Source organism: Pinus tabuliformis, chromosome 7 (assembly GCF_031772625.1).
Source record: "Pinus tabuliformis cultivar Carrire ecotype Pingquan chromosome 7, CPIR1, whole genome shotgun sequence".
NCBI lineage: Eukaryota > Viridiplantae > Streptophyta > Pinopsida > Pinales > Pinaceae > Pinus > Pinus tabuliformis.
Window position 1 is genome coordinate 361,927,296 of NC_142293.1, and position 25,620 is coordinate 361,952,915.

The 25,620-nt window shown below is 38.7% G+C and overlaps 1 pseudogene across 1 annotated transcript in view; it reads left to right on the plus strand.

The window, feature by feature from the left end:
* Positions 1-25,620, plus strand: part of LOC149247453 (uncharacterized) — a 95,180-nt pseudogene that overhangs the window by 31,813 nt on the left and 37,747 nt on the right. The window contains exon 3 of the transcript XR_016266629.1: positions 6,286-6,302. The product of XR_016266629.1 is annotated as an uncharacterized LOC149247453 (transcript). The remainder of the gene's footprint in view (positions 1-6,285; positions 6,303-25,620) is intronic.

Here is a 25,620-nt window from a genome sequence, read left to right on the forward strand (position 1 = left end):
TCACCATTTCTTAAGTGCATGGAGTATTGCCAACATTTCCTTCTCATAAATAGCTTTGTGTAAAAACTTTCCCTTGATTGGACGACTTTCAAAAGCAATGGGTCTTTCATCTTGCATTAAAGCAACACCAATTCCATTTCCTGAAGCATCACATTCCACAATAAAGGTTTTTGTGAAGTCTGGTGTAGCTAAGACCAGTGCTTGGCACATTGCCTCTTTAAGATGTTCGAAGGCCTTTGTTGCTTTTGGAGTCCATGAAAATGCATCTTTCTTCAATAATGTTGTTAGAGGTGCTGCTATTCTCCCATAATTCTTAACAAACTTGCGATAATACCCTGTCAACCCAAGAAATCCTCGCAGATGCTTTATGGATGTGGGGATTTTCCATTCCTTAATGGCTTTAATTTTTCTAGGGTCTACCTTAACTCCTTCATGAGATACAATATGACCCAGATATTCCACCTCTTGTACTCCAAAGAAACATTTGGATCTTTTTGCATATAATTGTTTCTCCTCCAATAGTTGTAGCACCCTGTCAACATGTTCAACATGATCCTTCCAAGACTTGCTGTAGATTAGTATATCATCAAAAAATACTAACACAAATTTTCTAAGGAATGGTTTGAAAATGGAATTCATCAAACCTTGAAATTTGAAGGTGCATTGGTAAGGCCAAAAGGCATGACCAAAAATTCATAATGACCCTCATGAGTTCTAAATGTTTTTTTCGGAATGTCTTCAGTCTTCATTCTGATTTGATGATATCCTGAACGAAGATCCAACTTGGTGAAGTAAATTGATCCATGCAATTCATCCAGTAATTCATCAATGACAGGAATGGGAAACTTATCTTTAATAGTGAGCTTGTTGAGCTCCCTATAATCCGGACACATGCGCCATGATCCATCCTTCTTGTGCACCAATACTACTGGAGCAGAGAAAGAACTTTGACTCGGTTGAATTATACCAGCCTCTAGCATTTCTGCAACCATACGTTCAATTTCACTCTTTTGGGCATAGGGATATCTGTACGGCCTGATGTTTGGAGGAACACTTCCTGGAATCAGATGAATAGCATGATCATGATCACGAATAGGTGGGAGACCTTTGGGAGTCTCAAATACCTTGGAATGATTGTCCAAGACTTTTTGGAGATCTGGAGAAATAGATGATTCCAATGTGGAAACATCTAGCGAACATAATTGTGCAATTACACCTCTTTGTTCCTTTTTTAGAAGCTTTGTCATACCGTTAGAGCTGATTATCTTTCCCAGTTTCCCTGCAATACCCCTTAATTCAACTTCCTTTCCTTCCACAGAAAATTTCATGAAAAGTTCTTGAAAATTAAAAGCTATTGTACCCAAGGATTGTAGCCATTGGACTCCTAGTACAACATCAACACCTCCCATTGGAATGGAAAGCATTGGGCTAGTCAATACATATTCTCCCATGGATAGCTTGATATTATGGCACTTTCCAAAGCAATTTATTGTTCCTCCATTTGCAACCATCACTTGACATTATGGTGCTGTTCAATTCTTTTGCTACCTTACAATGAATAAAATTGTGGGTACTTCCTGAATCAATCAACACTATTACCTTTTTCTTCTTGATTTGTCCTTCTATCTTGATGGTTTGAGGAGTGGTAATTCCCGCCAATGCATTACAAGATATGGTTGGATTCATTTCTTCTTTATCTAGGCTTTGTTCCTGGAGTATATCCTCTTCTTTTGACCTTTCTTGCTCCTTTTCTTCTTCCTCTTCACAATCTATGTAGAATAATTTCTTCTCAGCACACTTATGACCTTTAGTGTATTTGCTATCACAACTGTAACAAAGCCCTTTTGCTCTTTTTTCTTCCAATTGTTGTGGTGTCAACCTTATAGGTTGTGGAAGACTAGGGGCAACAACACTTCCATCTTTATAGTTGTGAGTGGTATGCTTCCTGGTTGCCATAATTTTGCTTTCCATTTTTCTTGCTAACCTGAATGCCTTCTCTAATGAATCAGGTTCCCAAAGGCGAACATCATGTTGGATATTATCCTTTAAAGTCCCTATGAACACATCAATCCTATGCTCCTCTGGAATATTTTTTACCCTTATGTTCAATTTTTGGAACTCCTCAATGTGCTCCATTATTGAACCCTTTTGTTTGAGACTTATCAATTGGCTAAAAAAAGTGTTGCTTTTTGTATCCTCATAATGTGCTGTCAATTCTTCCGTAAAAATTGCCCAAGTGATAATTTGTTTACGAGAGCAAAGCCATTGATACCATACAAACTGATTTGGTTCCAAATATAAAGTTGCAATACGTACCTTTTGTGTGTTTTGCACATTATTGAGATCAAAAAATTGCTCCATCTGTAATATCCATGTTGCGGGATCCTTGCCATCAAACTTCCTCATATCGATTTTTGGAATATGGTGGGTCTTCGATCCAACATTAGAGTCTATGGAATCATGATTAACATTTCTTTTTTTCTCATCATGAGTTTCCTTTACTACCCTTTCACCATTAGTGACCATTTCTTGTAGCAACTTATTCATATTTATCTTCAATTCTTCCATCTTATCATCCATGCCATCAATTTTAGCGTCCATGCCATTCATCTTAGCTTCCATGCCATCCATCTTAGCTTCTACGCCTTTCTTTAAACAATCCTTCATAACTTCTACACCTTTCTTTAAACCATCCATCTTAGCTTCTACATCTTTCCTTAAACCATCCATCTTAGATTCTATTGCTTTTTGTGCAAGTGACACTTGTTGCACTTGGTCTCGTAATTTTGATATATCATGTTGCATTTCTTCCTCTTCTTCATGAGTCATGCTAGAGCTTTCAGGTTGCTTACTAGGTGTTTGCATTTTCTTTCCTCGGGGCATCAATTACCGATTCAAACTAATTTTTCAAACCAAGCTTATGCAAAAATTTAAAAAACTACACACCTTTTTTCACTTTGTTGAAGCTTGATATTGAATTTGATGTATCTCTGCAATTTCGGATCATCTAGTTCTAAAATTGCGACTTATAGTAGCCCTCTATGTCCTCTTTCCAATGCCACCAGTTTGATCCAAATTGGATTTTCCAAGGAAGAGTTATGTACAATCTCCCAAGATGACCTGATTATAGACTAGTTCAGTAGAGCGAACTTGTACGACATTCCACGAGTCACTGTTTTGACCTTTGGCTCTAAAAAATATGGAAAACAAACTACAGTCCGTCCTCTTTCTGTACCTTCTTACGAAATTTCAATCTGATGCTCAGAGAGAAAGTTATGACGATTTTCCCCAGGTCACCTGTTTGGAATGTAATTCAGGAGTCTGCAAAAAGACCAACTTCCTCAGATCATATATCCACAAATATAGCGCAAAAATATCTAAAATTCGGACCCGATATTCAACGCGATTTCTTCTCAAATGGGTTTTTTTTTTAGCTTCTGAAACATCGCAGAAGAAACGTTATAGCAAAACTTGCACGATGACCTGTTTGGAGCAGCGAAACCCTAGAATCCAAAACTCTGAAACCAAATGTTATGAAACCAGCTCACAAAAAGATAGAAAAGAGAGATCGACGCCTTAGAATTCAGCCTCTTCGAGGGGGCAACCTCCTTTACATTACACAAATGAACAATTCTTGGATGATTCAAATGACAAAACCTCCTTTCTATATATAGGAGTCTAAGGAGTCACAATATAACCCAGCCGACCTAACAATAATAATATAAAGCCACAAAAATAACAATAGAGGGATTCTATGGGGTACAGTAATAACAATATAGGGACAATAGGGGCACAACAATATTAATAAGGGATATAACTACAATAGTATTGGGGTAATCACTAATATTATAGGGACCCAACAATATCTTGTCTTCGAGATCAATCTCAAAGAGTTGGGGAAACCATACATAACATGGAGTTGGTGGTGGTAACCCTTAGAGGTCTCTCTCCTATTTAGGAAACCTTCATTATGACTATAATAAATAAAAACGTTTTCCCATCAGTTGATGAGCTCATTGGAAAACTCACTGAAAAAGAATCAAGGATGATATTAAGGGGTGAGATACAAAAGCATGAAGAAGGAGAGCTCGCTTCTTTTGTCACTCATAACAAGAAAAAGAAAGGAAAATGAGGTTCATCGAGTTCAAAGAAGTTCCTTCTTGAAATTACTATAGAAGGAATGGAAATGAAAAGGAATCATCACACATTGAATGCTACAATTGTCACAAGAAAGGTCACTATGCTCGAGACTTTCGTGAGAAGAACAATGTTCCACAATACAACACTAGAAGCAACAATAAGAACTTTAATAATCGAAGAAGAGGAGATGATTGAAGGAATGATGAAGATGAAAGAAGAATAAGAGATTAACTAAATGATCATGATCAATACCACCATCCTTAAAATAAATCAAGAAGTTCCAGGTATGAAAGTAACACTGCTAATCAATTTGAATATATTCTTATTTTTGCACCTTCTAGTTCCTCTCCCCTCGATACTTGGGATAGTTGGTTGGCTGATAATGGGGCCTCTCATCATTTCTCATGGTATAATGGGGTTCTCTCTAATTTGGTAGAGAGGGAGTCAAATATGAATATTATTCTTGGAGACAACTCCACTCATCCCGTTCAAGGATTTGATTTTGTTTAATTTCATTTGGACTCTAGGGAATATGTTTTGCTCCATGATGTGATGTATGTGTTGGGAATGAAGAAGAATTTGGTATCTATATCTGTTTTAGAGGACAAAGGGATGAGGGTCACCTTCATTAAGGGAAAATTACTTACTTGGATGGTGGGACCCCTATGAGAGATGCTTTCACATTGCGATCTAGATTTGAATGTAACAACCCTGGTGAAAATTCCATGTAATAAAAGTTAAGGGACACATATTCCAAGCTAAATGTTGGGAAAAGATATCCTAGTGGGAATCACTGGATTTGTTTATGGCTAAAGGAAATTGGCAAAGGAAAAATAAAATGCATTAAAATGGAAAAAAGGCATTTTTGGCACATTTATTTATGAAAATAAAGGAAAATATGAGAAAATTAAGGTGAAAGGTCACAGGTTGCATGTGACGAGGAAATTGAAGGAAAATAATGGAAAATGAAGAAAATAGAGGCCTAATTGATAAAAAGGCTTTTGAGGATTAGTTTGTAACCTTTTGTCAGTTCTATTTTGGAGTTCTCTCATTATTCTCTCTCTCTCTCTCACTCTTGGACACAGAGTTTTCTTGGAGAATTCAAGATTCAGAGCAAGGAGGGAAAAAGCAAGCAAAGGAAAGGAATGAAAGCGAGGATCAAGAAAGGAAGAGTAGGATCAAACAACTTTAGGAGGAATACTTGCATGTAACATATTTCATGTGTGATTTCCTAGGTAGTTTTGACATGCATGGCTTTGCATGTTGGTGTATGGTTCTCTTGCTTTCAATGGCATTGTTTTGTTGGGTTATGATGGTGGTTTTCAACCTAGCCTTGCCTTTTCTAGATAGACATGGTGTGATGGCATTGTTCTCTTAGTTTTGAGCTTTGGAATTATTAGATGGTTTTAGAATCCGGGGTGGAGGTGGTGTCCGGAAAATATCAAAGGCCTAGGAATCCCTTGATCGGTTTTTGCAGGATACACGGTAAACCTTGAGGGTGGTGTCTCGGTTTAGGGCCTACTGATCTGGTGTGTATTACCGTAAATCTTGAGAGACAAGGAGATGAAAAATTCCTCAAGGATAGTGTTGGAGTCCATAGGCATTCCTAGCTCGGTTTGGTTTTGTGATCTCAGTGTCGATTTTGGTGAGATCGCGATTTGGTGAGGGTGGAGGTGGTTTAACCTCTAGATTCCATTGGTTGTTTTTGTATTGGTTTATCCATGAGATCCCACATTCATTCTTGGAATGTGGCACGGGTGTGATTGACTAAAATAAATATTTGGTTCAACCATGTCTATTGTCGGGTGATACATGGAAGTCCCGAACCTGGTTAGATTTTCCTATGTTTAATAAAAGCTAAGTTCTCTTTCTTTTCTACTTGTTAATATGTGGATTTAATGTCTCTTATTAGTTTGTTATTTTCATGGTTTAATGTTGGTTATAAGCATGGTTATATGACTGGTTATTGTCATGGTTATTTCATGTATTTACTTGTAACTGAAAGGATAATGGATGCAAGACCTAACTGATGTCAAAATAGTTAAGGGAAGAGGGTGGTGATTCTTCTTGTTGAGTCTCATTTGAGTCATCAGTCATTTATGCTTTGTCTTGTGTTGATTTCCTGTAGATTTCATTGATGCCAAGTGTTTGACAGAATCTCAGTCCCGAGTGGGAATGGTCAGGCCTAATCCTGGAGTTAGTTTTGGTTCTTAAGCTTTGTTATTATGTAAATCAAGGATTCTAAAAGTGTCATTGAATTATGGTAAGTGACCTGGGCTCTAGGCCTATAAAAGTGGCTCAAATCCTAGGGACGTTTGCACAACAATAAGAAAAATAGTCCCTAGACACTGGCACACCATGTTGTGGGAGCGTCCAGACCCTCTTGGATGCTAGCATGCCCATATCATGGGAGCATCCGGGGGTTAATTGATCTAAAAACTCAATAAGGCCTAGGGGCTAGTTATCTGAAAGTTTGGGATGGTTCTTGAGAGTCCTGTTGCTAATGTGAAAGGTATGTATGGTGTGGTTTTGTCGGTTCCACCTCCTTAAGGTGACTTAGGAGGTCAAATCATATCATAGTAACTTCTCGTCACATGTTTACCCTGGTTGGTTAGTTCCTTGGGTAGATGTGGGAGGAGGGCGTTACATTGAAGTACTCTATAGATTCACTGGAAGACCCCTTCTAGCAATGGTGCATGACACTAATCATCAAAGTGAGTTGTGGCACTATAGATTAGCTCATTTCCACTATGAAGCTCTTCCCTAAATTGAAGAAGTTGGTCTTTAGAATCCCTGATGTTCAAGCTCATCATGATGGAGTATGTCCAAGATGTGCCTATGAGAAGAAGACAAGGGGACCATTCCCCTCTATCAAGAATAATACAAATGGCATCCTCAAACTCATTCATTATGACATATGTGATCCAATGCATGTACATTCACTTGGTGTCCATCTCTATTATATAACCTTCATCGATGATTTCTCAAGGAATACTTGGATATATTAGTTAAAGAATAAGGATGAGGCCTTCGATTTGTTCAAAGAATTCAAGGCTTTGGTCGAAAATCAAACAAGTAAGAAAATTAAGATCTTTAGGTTTGACAATGGTGGAGAGTACATTTCAAATTAATTCATAGGTTTTTTCAAAAAGGAAGTGTTGACGGTGCTGGACACGCCAACGTCAGGGGATCACCCCGGTATGAAGTCCCAACTAGACCTCACACCATTTGGTGTGGGATTCCCATCCGATACGATGGCCCGTTTGCCATTATCTTAAAGATTTGCCTCAACTCTTTCTTGTTAGCACAAGAGAGTGGTCTGCTTTGTTTTGCGAGAAGTGAGGTCTGCATGCCTAGAACGTGTGAGGTCCACTAGTATTGTATAGTTGGAAGCTAGGGTTTGACCCCCATCATGAACTAATGAATATACAACATGTTTAGATACTTCTCCTTAAAATAACACTAGAATTATGTAATGAAGTGGTTTTACAACTAATTGGAGGTAACATTGGGTGTTTCATTATGGTTGGAAATGTCTAGGACTCCTTTGACAAATGAGTGGAGAAAGTGCTCATCAAAGTTGATATTACATATTAGTTGTCAACATAAATTGAATGTTTTTTGGGGGAATCATTACTAATTTAATCATTAGACTACTAGAATTGTTTCATCACTTAATGTGTCATTGGGGAGACCCTTTTGTGGAGAGAGTGTAGCATTTGAAGACCTTAATGGTAGCCTAAGAATAAGTGATGGATTAGAAAGTAATATGTCCTTAATTATTAGACTCCATTGGATCAAGAAGAACCAAAAGGAAGAATGCTACCCATTCAGGGGGTTGACATCAACCTAGCTCTCCCTAACTAGAGACAAGACTTCTCAACTGAAAAGGGGGAGTCTCATAAGGAGTCAACTTTTATTGGTGCATATAAAGGTAAGGAGTCTCTTTCTTTGGATTCACAACCTCTGCTTTTTTTAATGAAGAGCCCCTATCACCTAAAGGAGAGATTTGGGAGGGGAAGCTTCAAATAGATTTTATACCGAGTGTTATTTCATTAATGGAAGTTGGAGAATTGTCAATTTTTTAATGTGGTTTCAAATGCCCTTCTGTAGTTGCATTAAGGGCGACCACTCAATAATGTTGAGCAAGTTGTGGATACTTACATAATCAACTTATTTATCTCCTATGTCATTTTTCCTGTAGGAAATATAGCTTGGAAAATGAAGGAGAAAGGATCAAGGTTGCTTTAGGTTTGATGCACTATAAACTGGATCCAATTGGGATAAAACTATATATCTCAAAATAAAAATTGAAGGCCTTAAGGGAGTTAAAAGTCGGAAAATAATTGACCATACAAGGGATACTTAGAGTACAAAACCCTAGGAAGGTTGCTACATCATGATTTATTTTTCCTTTAACATTAGCAGGTTAGGGGGTTTTCCTACTGAATTTATCCCTCATAGTGTTGCTTTCTATGTGTAGGTTGGATGTGATTATGTTCCAAGAGACAATGTATGAGGGGACTAAAGAAATTGAGTTTCTTTCCTCTATCTTGAAGGATAAAATAATTTGTGGTATGGATGCACAAGGATTCTCTAATGGTCTAGTAACTAGTTAGAATGACATATTTGAGGCTACTAATTTTATTTGTCTCATTTCTAGAATTATGGTTGAAGGAAGGGCCAAGGGCATAGATGAGCTATTCAAACTTATGAAGTTGTAGGCTCCATATAAAAACTTGTTATAGTTCTAGAAAAAATTAAAATATCAATGAATCTTGAGTTGGGTTAATGTGATCGTAGGAGTTGACTCAAAGCTTACTCTGAATTCAAGAGAATACTAGGGTGAGGTTACTAGATTAGATCCACTAGAAAAAAAATTCGCTCATGTATTTGAAGACCGGATATTGATGGATGTTGAATCAATTAAGGTGGTTTCAACTTGGTGAAATTGCGAAAGTAGCAAGATTGGTGTTTTGGAAAAATTGGATCATTTTCTTATTTCTAAGAAGACCTTTGAGGATATTTGTAGATAAAAATCATTTGGTAGGTTTTGATGGGAACCATAACCATCTATCTACCCTATTTTAATTTGAGGTGGCGAATCAAAATGCCTCATTTCCATTTAAGTCTAATCACTCTTGGCTCTTGGAAGAAAGCTTTAGACAGTTGATTCTAAGAAATTCGATAAAGTATAAAATTTTCACCAGTGAATCTACAATGCTTCAATTCCCTAACAACTTGATTAGAGTCAAGAATGTGGTTGTAGTTTGGGAAAATGTAGAAGCAAAAGAATACCAAAAAGACTTGAAGGTTGTGGATGCATTGATATAGGAGATTTTTGACCAAAATAACAGTGGTGATTTCAATGATGATGAGGATGAATGGTTAAAATACCTTTAAGGTAAAAAGAAATTCCTTTCGAAGTTGGAAGAAACTAAGTGGAAATTTAAAATCCATCTAATTTGGTTTTTTGAGGAGATAATAATATGAAGTTTATTCAAAAATATGTTTCCTATAGAAGGAAATTCAACCATATTTTGGAGTTGATAGGTCTATATGGTTCACAGGTCTCATCCTTTAAGGATATTTCCCATGTAAGTAAACAACACTTCCAATCCTTGTTTAGGGAGAGTGATGTAGCTAATATAGGAGAGATTATGAAAGTAGTTAGATTGTTTCCTATATTCTTTAATGATGTGATGAATGAATTTACAAAGTTATAGGTAACAATTAGAAGAATTAAAATATGTTCTCGAAAATTTTTGGTTGGCCAAAATTCCACACCTCGATGCTTTGATTATGGAATTCTTCTTAGGATTCTACGACTTCTTAGAGGATAAGTTTCTTAGGGTGATTTAGGAAGGAAGAAGAAGTGGAAATATATTAGTGGATTTTATAACACTTATTTCAAAAAAGAATGACCTTTCACCTTCGATGATTTCATAACAATATCCCTTTGCAATCTTATCTACAATATTTTCTCAAAGCCCATTGGAAACAAAATGAAACAAACACTATATAATTCCATTTTAGAGGAGAAATTTCGATTTATTTTTAATAATTAAATCCATGATGTTGTTGGGAAACATACGAGGGGTTTCACTCAATAAAAACTATAAAACAACCCCTAATAGTTATGAAAATTGATCGTTCAAACGCACATTGGGAAATGAAAAGGATCTTTGTCATATTAGTTTTTCTTCATATAGGTTTATGACTTTGATTTATTAATTCTATTATGGGGTGTATTGAATCTGCAAAATTTGAAGTGTCAATAAATGACTCTCCTTTGTGGTTCTTCATGAAATTTAGGGGTCTCAAGCAAGGACGCTCATTGCCACCATTTTTATTCCTCTTCATAGAAGAAATGCTTAGTAGATTGATTGTTGAAGCCAAAGAAAAATGGATTATTTAGAGATGTAAAAGTTAAGGAATCCATTAAGGTAATCCACTTGTCATTTATAAATGGAATTTTAATTTTTGGTAGAGGGAATTTGAGGGAAAAAAGGTTACTTAAAAATTATTGTAGACTTATTGTGCAAAGCAATAAGAATGAAAATCAATATGAGCATATCTTGTATTTTGGAAAATGGTCTAAGTGATGCTTTCATAAGGAGATGAGAGTTACACACACACACACACACACACACACACACACACACACACACACACACACACACACACACACACACACACACACACACTAGTGGTATATACATTGAATACATATTATGTCGGTGTACTAATGGTGATCCTCATTGGGAAAACCTACAAAATGAGGACCACCACACAAGAAATGGAATATTTATCCTACAAGTTTAATCAAGACACCATTAGAGGTTTGATATGTTAATGATTTATATTAGGGCCCTAACCATGATGTAAGGGAAACCACTAGCATCTTAGGGACAACCACATAACATTTTCTTAATAGATGAATTAATATAATGATTAAAGGATTAAAATATACCAAGTTAGGATGCTTTTACAACCCCAAACTAAAGTATTAATCTCTTAATCTATCTATGTATTGTGCTTACCCAATGAGGACCACCACTAGTATACCAACACATTATGTATTCAATATATATACTACTACTACATGTATGTTGGTACATATACTAGTATAAATATAAACATAATATATGTGAGTATATATATTGGTATATATATGCCGACATACATATCAAAATAATATGTATATATATATATATACCAACCAACACTCACACACAAGTACATATACTGACATATTATTCTTATATATTCTAGCTTATATATTGATACTTATACCCCATATATATATCAACACACATATATTGAATACATATTATCTATGTATACTAATGGTGGTCCTCATTTGGAAAGTTTGGAAAATGAGTATATTTGGCCTTTAAGTGGAATATGGTTGCTCCTAAAATGCCTTGGATTGTAGAAATGGGCCTCAAGGCCCTGCTAATGGTCATGTGTGGAAATAAGGCCCTTAGGCTCTAAATGAAGTCTCCAGGGACCAAGGGACATGAATAAGGCCTCAAACTACAAACATACCTTGTATAGGAAATCATCATTCTTAAAATGGGATATGGGCATTGATATGGGGTTTTGTGTACTAGGGATAATATGAAGCTATGTGAACTAGGGATGAGTTTGAGACCATGGTCGAGGAATAAATTGAGGGACACTAACATGAGTTTCTTGAGCTAAAGGGTCATGATCAGGACCATGAACACAACATGGATTCTTTAAATTTATCTTTGTCATACAAGATTGATATGGACATGATTAGGAGTTTTTCCATAGTAGGGACATGGGTATTTGGGCCTTAAGTAGTTAAGGGCCTTATCATCCTTGGGTTCCCACTACAAAATGGTTTTGTTCTATTATGATTTGGTTTGTTTTTTCACTTATTATGTGTAGTGTTCCATAACCCATAGATCTAAAATGTAAATTAGGTTTACAAATATTATAAATGTAATAAACTAGATTAAAGAGACAAGTAAGATGAGATATGTGAAATATACCCTTGTATTATGATAATTAGGGGAGGTGTTGGCAACATAGTTTTCATCCATTTTGAGGAACCTTTTTGGAATTAAATTTATCTATTCACCCAAGATTGCATAAGGACTTGCAAAGTCTTAGGTGTCGGGGAGACATTGGGCCTTCATTTTGAGGCCTTTACTACTATCAAAAGTGTAAGTTTTTCCCTTTCTACTCCCTCATATAGCCTATTATCATTCCCCTTTTGTCACAATCATTTGCATTAAGGTCATCAAATGCTAATAAGGTGTGGTGTTGTTAAATTCAATGATTTTCCCTTATTTTAATGAGTTATTTGAGCTAGAGCTTCCATTTTCTAATGTCAGTATCAGATCATGTAACACTAGTCAAAATCTAGTAACCGAAATCATTAGTTGTTATATATATGCACCCCCAAGGTGAAATATGCCACATTATTTTCATTTCTAGGTGGCTCGAGATGGATTAGTGTTGGTTGGATTGCTCCTAGGTTAGACAAGGAAGGCACCAGCTCACAGTCAATGCTCAAGTCAAACATAGAGTGACAATGTATACAACACAACAATAGTTGAATATTAATAAATTTCAAAGTTTTGGAAAGTGGCATGGATATTTTCATGCATACCATGTCATGCAAATATCTTATTCCAACATATAAGAAGTTACCCATGTCAGCGAAAGTTGTATATGTTAATGGCATTACCCCCTACTCTATTTTTGGGATGTAAATCGTTAACAAGACTTTATATCCTTAGGAGTTATTTATGGTTCAATACACCCTCCCCTATATTGTATAACATCTATAAAACGTGAAGGTTGAAGATCGATGCTTGTAATATTAAAGGATTGATCAAGAAAGCAATCAATCTGTGTATTGAAAAGTTTTTCAAATGGTCCAATTTGAAGGCCATATGTTGGTGTATATTGTAGTTTGATGACAAAGTATATGTGGATCCATGTTGATTATATGCAGATTGTCTTTATAATTGTAATGTGAACTTGTGTATTCCTCTTTTAGTATAAATGATGTTTTTCTTATTTTTATTTCATAGCAAAGTACTTATACTATAGTTTTCCTTGGTAGCACAAGTTAGGAGGTAGCACCACTACCTAGTTTGCACTGAAAATTCATTTATTTCTTAGTTAAATTAGCTAATTAGATATATATTTTTTTTCATTTTTATTCTGTAGATTCATATGTCCTTCATTGCAAAAGTGTGGATTCCCTATAGAGTTTAGGCACTGAAGGTTGAAGAACGAACATGATTTGTAGGGAATTGAAAAACTAGTTGATGCCTTTAATGCAAAATAAAGTGTTGTGTTCAAATCTCGTAAAACGCTCATGTAAACATCATCCTAATGATCCAATAAACTTGTAGCATTTTGCTTTCTTCCTGGTTGAATTTTATGTTTTAAGTGTAAAGTGTAGATTCCCCCTACAAAAGTTAGGCACTGAAGGTTGAAAAATGAAAGTGTTTCTTAAGGAATCATAGAACCATTTAATGACTCTGATGCCAAGCAAAGGACTATGACTGGATTTCACAAAGTGTTCTTGAAAACATAAGCTCAATGACCTGGAAAACTTCTGTAGCTCTTTAATTTTCATTATGGTAGAATTTTGTTGCCATTGCATCTCTTAGAGCATTAGATTGTAAAATTTCTTCCATAGCTTGAGAATGATTTATGTACTAGTTTGACACACACAATGTTGGTGTTAATAAATTTTTAACTACAAATTGACAATTGAATGGAGCATAATTTAAGCAATTAAAGAATAAGAGGCGACAGAAAATCTATTTTAAATAACCTTCTCAAACTAATGCACGTTGTATATAATTAATTTTGAACAACCTCCTCAAACCAAATTTAAGGTTCCTTAGATTTTATGGGGATAAACTTTTGAAAATATAGAAACATGTTCAAAATTAAGGATAAAATCTTAATAAGAGCCATGTATATAATAATACACACATTTTAATTGAAAAAAGTTACAAAAAGACTATTTTTTCTTAACGATTTCAAAATATCTCATCAATTTTAAGTATTCTTACCACATAAAAGAAAACGCACGACATTCCAATGTTTAAAAAATTTATGTATCTTTATTTAATATTTCGATTCACCAAAATATTATATAAAACATAAAATTAAATAAAATAAATTATTAAATTAAATATAACATTAAATATAATATAATTAAATTATTAAATTAATTTTATATTAAGTAATATTAAACTATATAAACTCATAGAATATATAAATTACTCAAATATATATTAATTAAGATTATTAAATATTGAAAATATATATTAATGAAAATATTCAAATTATTATTAAAATATATTAATAATAAATATATTTTATGTTTAAAATTTCTGCAATTTCTTCATTAAGTATTATTTATATGTATTTTCAACTTCCTCAAATTTAAATAAATTACAATAAAACTAACGTTCTCTACAAGACTCAATTTCCCCACATTTATTTCTATGATGATAGTTCTTATGTTTTCAAATTTTTAATTCTCTCAAATTTAAATAAATTACAATAAAAATAAAAATAACGTTCTCTAGAAAACTCAATCTCCTGACATTTATTTTTGTGATGATAGTTTTTATAGAAAGGTATATAAACTCAATTTCATGAGATTTATTTCTATGATGATAGTTTTTATATTTTCAAATTTTCAATTCTCTCAAATTTAAATAAATTATAATAAAAATAACATTCTCTAGTGCCATGTTGATTTTTAAAGTAGAAATCAAATATACGTAGCTTGTGTTTGTTCAACACTCTCAAACAAAGGAAGGAAGCCGAGCTCTGCAGATGCTTAAGATGACATCCATGGAGGTCCCTGGGGCCAAAAACCATGGTTTTGATGGCCATGGCTCTAACGCCTGGCTTGACTGACCTCTACCTTCACCCCCCCCCCCTTTTTCTCTTTGTGGCATACATCCCTCCATCTCGCAGTTACCTAGCTTTCAATGGTCTCTCCGGGTGGTTTAACTGGTTTAACTTTCGTCCTGTTTTACCCTCCTCAACAACTGTAGCTCCCCCGACCATTTACTCTCAGCTACAATGGAGCTAGACGATGTTGACTACGACGCGGACCCTCATCCCCAACAGGTTATTTGGTCGCATCATCGAGCCGTGTCAGGCACTAGCCCTTTTGCTGCCACCCTGCACTCGCTGTCAGCTACTCCATCTATTCAAGATCATCCAGGTCCTTCTGTAAACCATCCTCCATCCTCAGTTCACATTGACGATGCTCCTAGTTTGGATTGCCCCCCACTATCTCCGACTACCCTAAACCCGCTTGGAACCTGCCTACAGCCCTTGCCCACCTTTGACGCCCCCTTACCACAGCTCCCCCATATCTCTGCGCCCCATTGTACACCCTCCACCTCCCACATCCCTTCATCCGGGCCTCCTCCCCTCATTAATCTTGCCCTCTCAAGTGCAACCCTAAACCCTGGAGGCTCAAACCCTAATACCCCCATCCGCTCCAGCTGCTTCAGCTCCCCGATCCCTAACCCTAAATCTACCCTGTCTACCCCCCAAACAGTTAATCAGGGCTGTCGTGGTCTTCTCAAGGACTACCCAACTGCTCACCGCTCAGACAAACCCAAGAAAGGCAGGTGCCTTAAACTAGTGGATAGGGACATCAACCTAACTCTCGGCGAGGACATTCCGATGGGCGAAGTTGTAGAGACTGCAAAGAAGGTTCTAGTGGGTCGTGTGAAAGGTAGGAACTACTCAGTAGATCGTCTTCGACTCTGGACCTCAGAGATTTGGGGCTCCCTGCTCAAAGAATTGCCCATCATCAGGGTACTAGCTCGTGGGTGGTTTGCTCTGCATTTCCATAGGGAAGAATACACCGACTAGATATTATCCCAATTTTGGCACATCAAGCTTGCTCTGATACTATTAAAAAGATGGGATCCTTTATTTGACCCAGAGAGGTAACAGATGGGTGTTGGGCCGATCTGGGTCTATTTATCAGGCCTTCTAATGCAGTTCTGAACCCCTATAGTCTTCAAGCGCATTGGAGATGCTCTGGGAACCTACTTAGAACACGATCAATCCTTCGAAAAGATAGGAATCATGACAATGGTGCGTATCTTGGTACATCTGGATACCAGGGAGGGGCTCGAGGAAAAGATAACCCTCCATTAGAGACATTTCTCACGTCGTCAAAATCTGGACTATGAAGGAGTGCCTTTTCGGTGCAGAAGATGCCACAAGGTCGGCCATTTATACAAGGATTGTTCGCTGCTCACTTCCACTTCATAGGCAGCCACAAGGGGAACGAAACACCACCAACTGGAAGACACGATTGTGGACAATCAACCCTCAAGTCAGGATCACTCAAAGGATGCGGATGGAGTCACTGCTCAGCCAACCAGTGCTCCACTGATACCACCTATATCCCCTCCATTAACTCGATCCCATTCTGTTGTGGAGGCTGCTCCTACAACGGGTAATGATCCTCTTTCCTTTCCCTCAACTCTGCTTTTTAATTAAATAAATGCATCTTTGTTTCAATCTGCATCCCTCTTGTGCATGAATTCCCCCATTAACTGTGAGCTCGAGCCCCCCTCCCCCATTTTTTCTACCACCCCGCCGACGATACAAGATCTGAGCCCTCTCCTTCACCCCTCCCACTCCCCCTCTGCCTCGGGCTCGCACTCCTACAATCTCCGATCCCGACAATTGATCAACCTCAACCAGCTAGGTCACAACATCCCCCCTCTCCCCTCCGAGCATAAACCCTACAAAGGCATGCCTTCAAAGATCTCCAAGGCCATCAAATCTGCAGGGGCAGATGTGGCACAGGGACGCTAGAACTCCATTGAAAGCGAACTTAGAGCATATGAAACACTTGATACCGTTCCCTGATGATATGGCTCTCCTTCAATTGTAGGGGCTTGGCCAGCCCCCCAAAAAAACTGGCTCTCAAGCGACTCTTGCATTGCACTCCCTGTGACATGATTCTTCTTCGGGAAACCCTTGGGCCTTCTGAACAGATTATTAAGATCCTTCAAGCCATCTTACTCGGTTGGCACTTCCAAGCCCTGGATGCAGTAGGCAGATTTGGGGGTTTAGCCATTGGGATAAATCCTCAATCAATAAGGATGATATCTTCTTGGGGAGGCCATAGTTTCCTGGGCATGGACATTTTATCAGCTGAATTAGGCAAATAGCTTTGCATCATTAATATCTATGCCCCAAACCAAAACAGGCTTGCTTTTTGGCAACCCTTTCTAGAAAATCCCTTGATCAATAATGTCACAATCCTAGGGGGAGACCTGAATTTCTCCATTGGACATGAGGAATCCTGGGGGCATCACTCGCAACTACACCCACTCTCTGATCAACTAAGATCCCTCCTGGAACAATATGGGCTCATTGATGTGCCCATGAATAAGAAGATTCCAACATGGCATAATAGACGTACTGGCAAAGCTGCCCTTGGTAGAAGGCTAGACAGATATCTCATTCAAGAAGACCTACTCCATACCCTCTCCATCTATAGGCAATGGGTTGGCTCGGGGGGCTTTCAAATCACTCTCCCATTTTCTTGGAAGTGGCTGGCTCTTCTAGAAAACCTAGGGCACCTTTCAAATTTAACTCTACTTGGTTAAAGGACCCTGATTATATTAAGCTGGTTACGGATTTCTGGCAAGCCTAGCCTCCTTTCAGGGATCAGAGGAAGGCTGCAGATTTTTGCAGCAACCTGAAACAACTCAAGAGATTAACTATTGAATGGACAAAAAGGAAAAAAGCTAGGGATGACCAATCCCTTGTGGACATCGAAGCACAGTTAGCCTCCTTAACGGATGATAGTGGGCTTGGCTACTTATCCACCAAAGCTAAGCTACATCTAGTTGATTTGGAGACTCGGAGATCCAAGATCCTCCTTAACCGGGAAGAATCATGGAGACTCAAAAGCAGAGAAATCTAGCTCCAAGCGGGGGATGGTAACACAAAATTCTTTCATAAATTTGCCAATGGAAAGAAAGCCAGCACTACTATCTAGTAGATGCCCTCGGACTAGGACCAGATAACCAACACTCACTCTCAGCTCGCCCTTCTTGGTATCTCTCACTTCAAGCAACTCTTCAAAGCCCCCCTTGCCACTTCTATTGCTGAAATCATTAACATTGCTAGCCATTTCCCTGGGTTTGTGGAATCGGATGGGATGGAGGATCTTATAAAACCTATATCCATGGGGGAATTAGAAAGCACCCTCAAGTGGTTTAAGAAGGACAAAAGTCTGGGGCCAGATGGTTGGCCTGTGGAATTCTTTATTGCTTTCTTTAGGACCAGACCTGCTTGGAGTGGTGGAAGAGAGTCAGACTCTAGGATGCATATATGCCCCCATAAATTCCACATTTATTGCCCTCATTCCCAAGACTGACTTCCCTACCTCCTTCAATGACTTTCGCCATATATCCCTTTGCAACTGTCTCTACAAAATTATTGCCAAGATTATAGCAAATCACATCAAGCCGATCCTTTCTAAACATATTTCTCAGGAACAATTCACTTTTCTCCAAAATAGACATATTCATGAAGCCATAGGTTCTTCCCAAGAGGCCCTCCACTCCATAAAACTGAAAAATATAAAAGGGGTGGCGCTCAAAGTCAACCTCTCAAAGGCCTTTGACAAGGTGAGCTGGTTATGTCTAAGGATGATACTCACCCACCTCAGCTTCCCTTCGGAGTTCATCACATGGATTATGGGATGTATAACATCAGTTTTCTTTGTAATCCTTATAAATGGGTCAGCCTCCCATTCCTTTCAAGCGAAGAGGGGAATCAGGCAGGGTTGCCCCTTACCCCCCTACTATTCCTTTTGGTTATGGAAGGCCTGAGCAGACTGATTGCAACTGAGAAGTGAGTTAGGGGAATCCGGGGCCTCAAGATTACTGACCATTGCCTTTTACCTCATCTACTTTTTGTTGATGATATACTCATTTTCCTTAATGGGGGTATTCAGGACATCATCACTCTCACAGAGATATTAAAACTTTTCAGTGCTGCTACAGGAATGGAAATAAATAGGGAAAAATCCACTATATCCTTCTCTGATTGCACTCAACAAGAATCTCAACTAGCCCTTCAAAATTTCCCCTACCAAATCTTGGCTCTACAGGATGGCCTGAAGTATTTGGGATTCAGGATTAAAGCAGATAGTTACAAGATAGCAGATTGGACCTGGTTGATCTCAAAGGTGGAAAAAAGATTAAATATCTGGAGTCATCACTTACTATCTAGAGCTGGAAGACTGGTACTCATAAAAGCAGTACTAGAAGCAACCCCAGTCTTTTGGATGTCCTTGGCCTAGATCCCCTTGGGGATTCTGCATAGGATCCAACGAGTCTGTAGCCATTTCCTGTGGAAGGGATAGAAATAAGGAAAGCCTTTTGCTTGGGTCAAATGGAGCTGGATTACGACCCCCAAAAAATGGGGCGGTTGGGGTCTAAAGCACCTCCCAGATTTCGCACATGCTCTGGCTGCTAAGCTAGGTTGGCTCCTCCAGAAGCACAAGAGTCTTTGGTCGGAGGTGGTCATCCACAAATACATTTGGCCTAGTACCATACTAGACTGGTTAAGGTGACCTACTTGGAACAGGAAAGCTATTTCAGTCATTTGGAGTGCAATAATCAACACCCTTCCCATCATTAAAAGGGGACTTATTTGGAGGATTGGGAATGGTGAGTCAGTTTGAATCGAGATTGATCCTTGGATTGGCAGTGGGAATGCCTATCAACTCCCATAGGAACTAATTACACTTCTAAACCACATTGGCGTCCTATTCATATCACATCTTGGAGACCCTCGTAACTCTACCATCTTCCAGCAAGCTTGGCACACAGCAGAGGCTTGGAATATTCCGGATCAATGGAAAAGACAGTGGAGATTTTTTCTACAGACTTTATCAGAATCCCATGTGCGCCTAAAAGAAGAGGAGGACGAATTGATCTAGGGATTTACTAAGAATGGGCACTACTCCTCCAAGCAAGGGTATGATATCATACATGCTGAGCACAAGCCGGACAGACTAATGAGTTGGTGGAGCCATCTTTGGAAGTTAAAAGCCCCTCCGCGCACAAAATTACTGATGTGGAACATCATAATGGATAAAACACCTACAGGGGCAAACCTCAGAAAACGGGAATTCCTAGGTCTGACTTGGTGTGTCTTATGCCATGCCAAGGAGGAATCAAATCACCATTTATTCCTCACTTGCCCCACCTCCCAACTACTCTGGTCACAAGTCCTACACACATTAAGTATCAAGCATCCCTAGAGTGGGGTCGATATCCCAAATGCCTGGGATAGATGGTGGGAAGCTGCAACTGAGCCGAGATCTAGGAATCTGCCGCTTCTGGTCAATTGGCACATATGGATGTGCCACAATAACATCATTTTTAGGGGCCGGAATATAATCTGGTCCCTGATACCTCCAAAAATCTGTTCGAGCTATGGGGATCTCCCAACAGAGGAACAAGTCTTTAGAACTCGGAACTTCTGTTATGAAACCAGCTCAAGAAAAGATAGAAAAGATAGATCAACGCCTTAGAATTCAGCCTTTTCGAGGGGGCAACCTCCTTTACATTACATAAATGAACAATTCTTGGATGATTCAAATGACAAAACCTCCTTTCTATATATAGGAGTCTAAGGAGTCACAATATAACCCAGCTGACCTAACAATAATAATATAAAGCCACAAAAAAAACAATAGAGGGATTCTTTGGGGCACAGTAATAACAATATAGGGGCAATAGGGGCACAACAATATTAATAAGGGGTATAACTACAATAGTAATGGGTAATCACTAGTATTATAGGGACCCAACATGCCCCTCTCCTTCAAAAAAGTGTTGTCCTCAACGCTTGAGTAGTTCTGGATACTTCTGCATAAAATTCTCATCCTCCCATGTGGAATCTTCAGCGGATAAGTTCTTCCACTTGATAAGATACTCTGAAATTGATCGATTTCGTAGCTGTCGAGTTCTTGTTTCTGTGACTGCTTCCGGTTCCAATATAATTTTTCCTTCCTTGTCAAGTTCTGGCAATATTGTTTGAACTGGGAGCTTGTCGCCTATAACCTTCTTTAAACATGAAACATGGAAAACTGGGTGCAATCGAGAAGCTGCAGGAAGCTCCAATTTGTATGCCATAGTACCAATCTTTTGCAACACCTTGTACGAACCATAATACTTTGGTGATAATTTATTATCCTTCTTAGCTTGCTTGAGGGACATTTGCTTATATGGTTGTAGTCGTAGGAATACCCAATCACCTACATCAAAACTTCTTTCACTGCGATGTTGATCTGCCTGTTGTTTCATTCTATTCTGTGCCAACACGGGTTATCCTTTAAGAGTTGGAGGACTTGTTGTTGATGTTCGATGTGATGTTCCACTGCCTGAACCTTAGAATTTTCTCTTAAATATGATGTGATGGATGGTGGTTGATACCCATAAAGTGCCATAAATGGGGTCATTTTTGTTGCTGTATGGAAGGAAGTGTTATACCACCATTCAGCCAGAGGCAACCATTTGACCCATTGTGTCTGTTTATCAGATACAAAGCAACGAAGATATCCTTCCAAACATTTTTTTACTATCTCAGTTTGCCCATCAGATTGAGGATGATAAGATGAGCTATGAGCTAACTGAGTACCAAGACAAGAAAATAATTCTGTCCAAAAATTTCCAGTGAAAATGGGATCTCTGTCACTTACAATAATCTTTGGGTTTCCATGTAGCTTTTGAATTGTTTCCATAAATGCAGTAGAAACTGTACTGGCTTTAAATGGATGTGATAATGCACAAAAGTGTGCATACTTGGTAAGTCTGTCAACTACCACCATGATGACACTCTTTCCCTCAGACTTGGGTAAACCTGTGATAAAATCCATTGAAACCTCCTCCCAACATTGGCTTGGAATGGATAAAGGTTGTAATAGACCCGGTGTCTTAATTGTTTCAACTTTATTTTGTTGGCAAACCAAACATTCCGCCACAAACTTTTGAATATCTGATTTAAGGCCATCCCAAAAAAATTTCTTCTTAACTGTGTGGTAAGTTTTTAAAAATCCTGAGTGCCCTCCTAAGGGAGAAGTGTGCAATTCCATAAGAATCTTTTGTTTTAACTGGGAATTTGTTGGAGGGAAATTTTCCCCTAGGGCTTTCTGGGTTGAAACCCTAGCAGACTGAAAGTTATCTATACAGAGAAACACACATTCACACAGCCATTATGCTATTATAAGAAAATTCTATTGTAAAGGGGACGTACCTTAGGTCCTACGTTTGAGAAGGCCCTTAGGGTCCAAACCCTTCTTGGAGTTCCCTTCTTCTCTTTTGTCCTGCAAAACAACCAATTCCAAAGAACACAACAGTATATGGACAAAACCTTATAAAGAAACCATCTTCATGTTATAAATAAAGGTAGTTAGTTATGAAATCCAAACAAACATTTACATATATATTCTAACATGAATATCATAAACACAAAGAAGATTCATATCGGGAACCAAGACATGTGTTTCTTTTATTATAGACAAATAAAGTACAAAAAAGGAATAAATTCACCTGAGTCACCCTTCGCAGGCTCCAAGCAAAGCTTCCTTCCGGATCCTTCCAGCCTCAAGCCTTTAACAAACTCCTTCCATGACTCACTCCATGATGTCATAAATGGTGGATGAAGATCAACACATAAGGAAACAAAGATTTCCTGTACAAATGGGAGAAGTGCAGAAGGCACAAGGGACTTCAGACCTGGTCAGGGGAAAAATCTCAACACAATAACCTTTCTCTCTCTTCTCTCCTCCTCTAGGCCTTCCCTTTGAGGTCTTTTTATACCTCTCCCAAAGTAGTTTTTTAGTTGGGAGTTGGTTGGGAACAGTTGGGCCACGAGCACTAACAGGTGATCAGCTGGTAAAACCCGTGATCTCCGCCCTAAAATAAGGAGTTTTATATTTTTTTAAGTGTTTTAATACATATACGCTGGTTGGGTATATGCCTACCTGCGTATACACGCGTTTAACTCAGGGCAATGTCACGTATAAGGGATAAAACACTGTTTTTTAAATTTTAGGACCAGGTCTGGAAGGAGGGGTTGCCCTAGGCCATGAGTGCAGCATCACAAACCATAAGAGTGAGATTTGGAGCTATAACAGATGCCCCCTAATATATGAGGTCAGAAGGGGTACATGATGGCCGAAATGTATTAAGCAAGTACATGGAAAGAAAATCTGTCAAAAACCGAGGAGGACTTCACCAGAATTCAGCCTGCCAAGCCACAAAAGGAGATCAGAAAGAAACACTGTCTGAGGCGGGCATACCCATGCTCAGAAAAAGTAAAGCATGTTTGCATATCAAGTACAAGCGGATCCACTAAGTATACAAGTATAAATGACTGGAAAATACATAATGGATCATCTGATCATGATTGAACAAGTACATGTCTGAATATCACATATAAGACTGTCAATGATGCTGAAAGATGCAATAGATCACTGATATCAAAGACTGATCCCAAAAGGTACCAACTGAACATGATGGAATAGGATGGTACTACACTACAAACTTAGGTGCCAGCATATAGAATGTCGCCATGACTGACTGCAACATATAAGGTGGAGTGGTATCAACTAGCAGCAACAGGAGCAACTGTCAAGTGAACCAATGAATGCTGATACAACCTGAGGTCTTCACCGACCGCCATGGTACATTTCTACACCATGGGAATAAATGATCTGAAGTCGACCATGTGAGAAATCGTTTGATTACCGGTCATTGATGTATACCGTTAACAAACGCGAGACTACTCACCGATAATGATAATGAGCGTCAAGGTACCCAGTACAATCCAACAAGTGTGAATAGATGAGCTGGAGTCGAACACCTGTAAGAATCTATCGATCAGGAGACAATGATGGTTTCCCATTGTCGATAGCGAAGGATCTGCCACTAATGACTGCAAACCCCAAGGTACTGCCAAATGGACTCTAGATCTTTGCCCCAGAGCAATGAGTCGGAGTCGATAGGGAAAGATCCACTAGAAGGAAGTCATTAAGGCATCCTTCATCAATCTAGCGCGAGTGTAACCCGTAGGCCAATAATGTGGAAGGAATCGGACGAAAGAGATGTAGTAACCCAACCGAAGTACGTTTCCGGCGTACACAAGATGTGGCTAGCGCACAACAAAAACCCTCTGAACCAACCAATAATGAAAGCTGACACAGAGGCGAGGTATCCACCAATAGGGTCAAATGGAAACCAAGGTACTGCACGAATACCAATGTGTGACAATGTAAGCTGATGTCGAACACAAGGGAAACCACTCAGTCAAAGACCCATGATACTGATCAATGCTGAGCACAAGGTGACCTATCAATAATGAAAATAGGGCCAGGGTGCAGCTCTAGGCCTGTCCTCAGAGCAAGGTGTCGTTGTCGATAAGGACAAGACCCGCCAGCAAGAAGTCAATGGAGACCTTCTCAAATCGGCACGAGTAAAGGACCAATATAGCTGATGTGATGATAGACATGATACTGACAACCAGGGATGGCCGACTGAAAAATGAGTCAAGAGACACTGCAGAGAGGCCGACTCAGGCTAACTTCCCTTGAACAAAATCACGACTCAATGTGACTATGTGGCAGCATATGATGACTCTGTATAAGTTTGTCATGCAGGAGGCACGAACGAACCCTCCATATGATTGGAAGAGATAACCAATCGGGGGGGAACTGACTCAATAACACGGTTAAGGCGTACCTAAGTCAAACTAAATCCCGCCCAAATGGAGGAGACTTTGTTTTGAGTGCTTTGTTCAAGGGCGACACGATTGACTCTAGCTGCCAACAATAAATGGAAATAGTGTCTCGTTCCCGCTCTTTTTGGAATATTTAATTTTTTTTGTCTTTTTCTGTTAAGCTTGAAAAAGAATAAAAGAATGCTATGGTATAGTGGAAAGAACGAGTGTCGGTGAAACAAATGATCTAGTTCCTGGGAATGGAACTTTCCTATGCTCAATGCAGGGAGGTGAAAATTGGTCAGTGACACTCAAAGGTGTGTTCCTTCCACGGGTCAAGTTGTGTCAAGCTGCAGAAGTCAAAGGTATGCAAAGTTGATTTTGCAGTCGTCATGGTCAAAATTTGGCTTAAACACGAGTCCAAGTGAAGCTGGCTCTAGGCCAAAAGGTGCAAATGGTCAACATGCAATGCAGTAGTACAACTCAACACAAAGGAGCCTCTAGGGTATAAGGCCAGAACGAAGCGAAGAAGCAAAGAGGAATGAGTCTTCAACTCATAAGTCATGGCGGGACTACAGAGGACTCCCAAGCCTACTCAAATCGGAGCAGCATGGGCAACAAATGTCAGTGAGGTGCTAACTACGATGCCCATGTAAAGGATGGCTCTACCATCGTGTCATG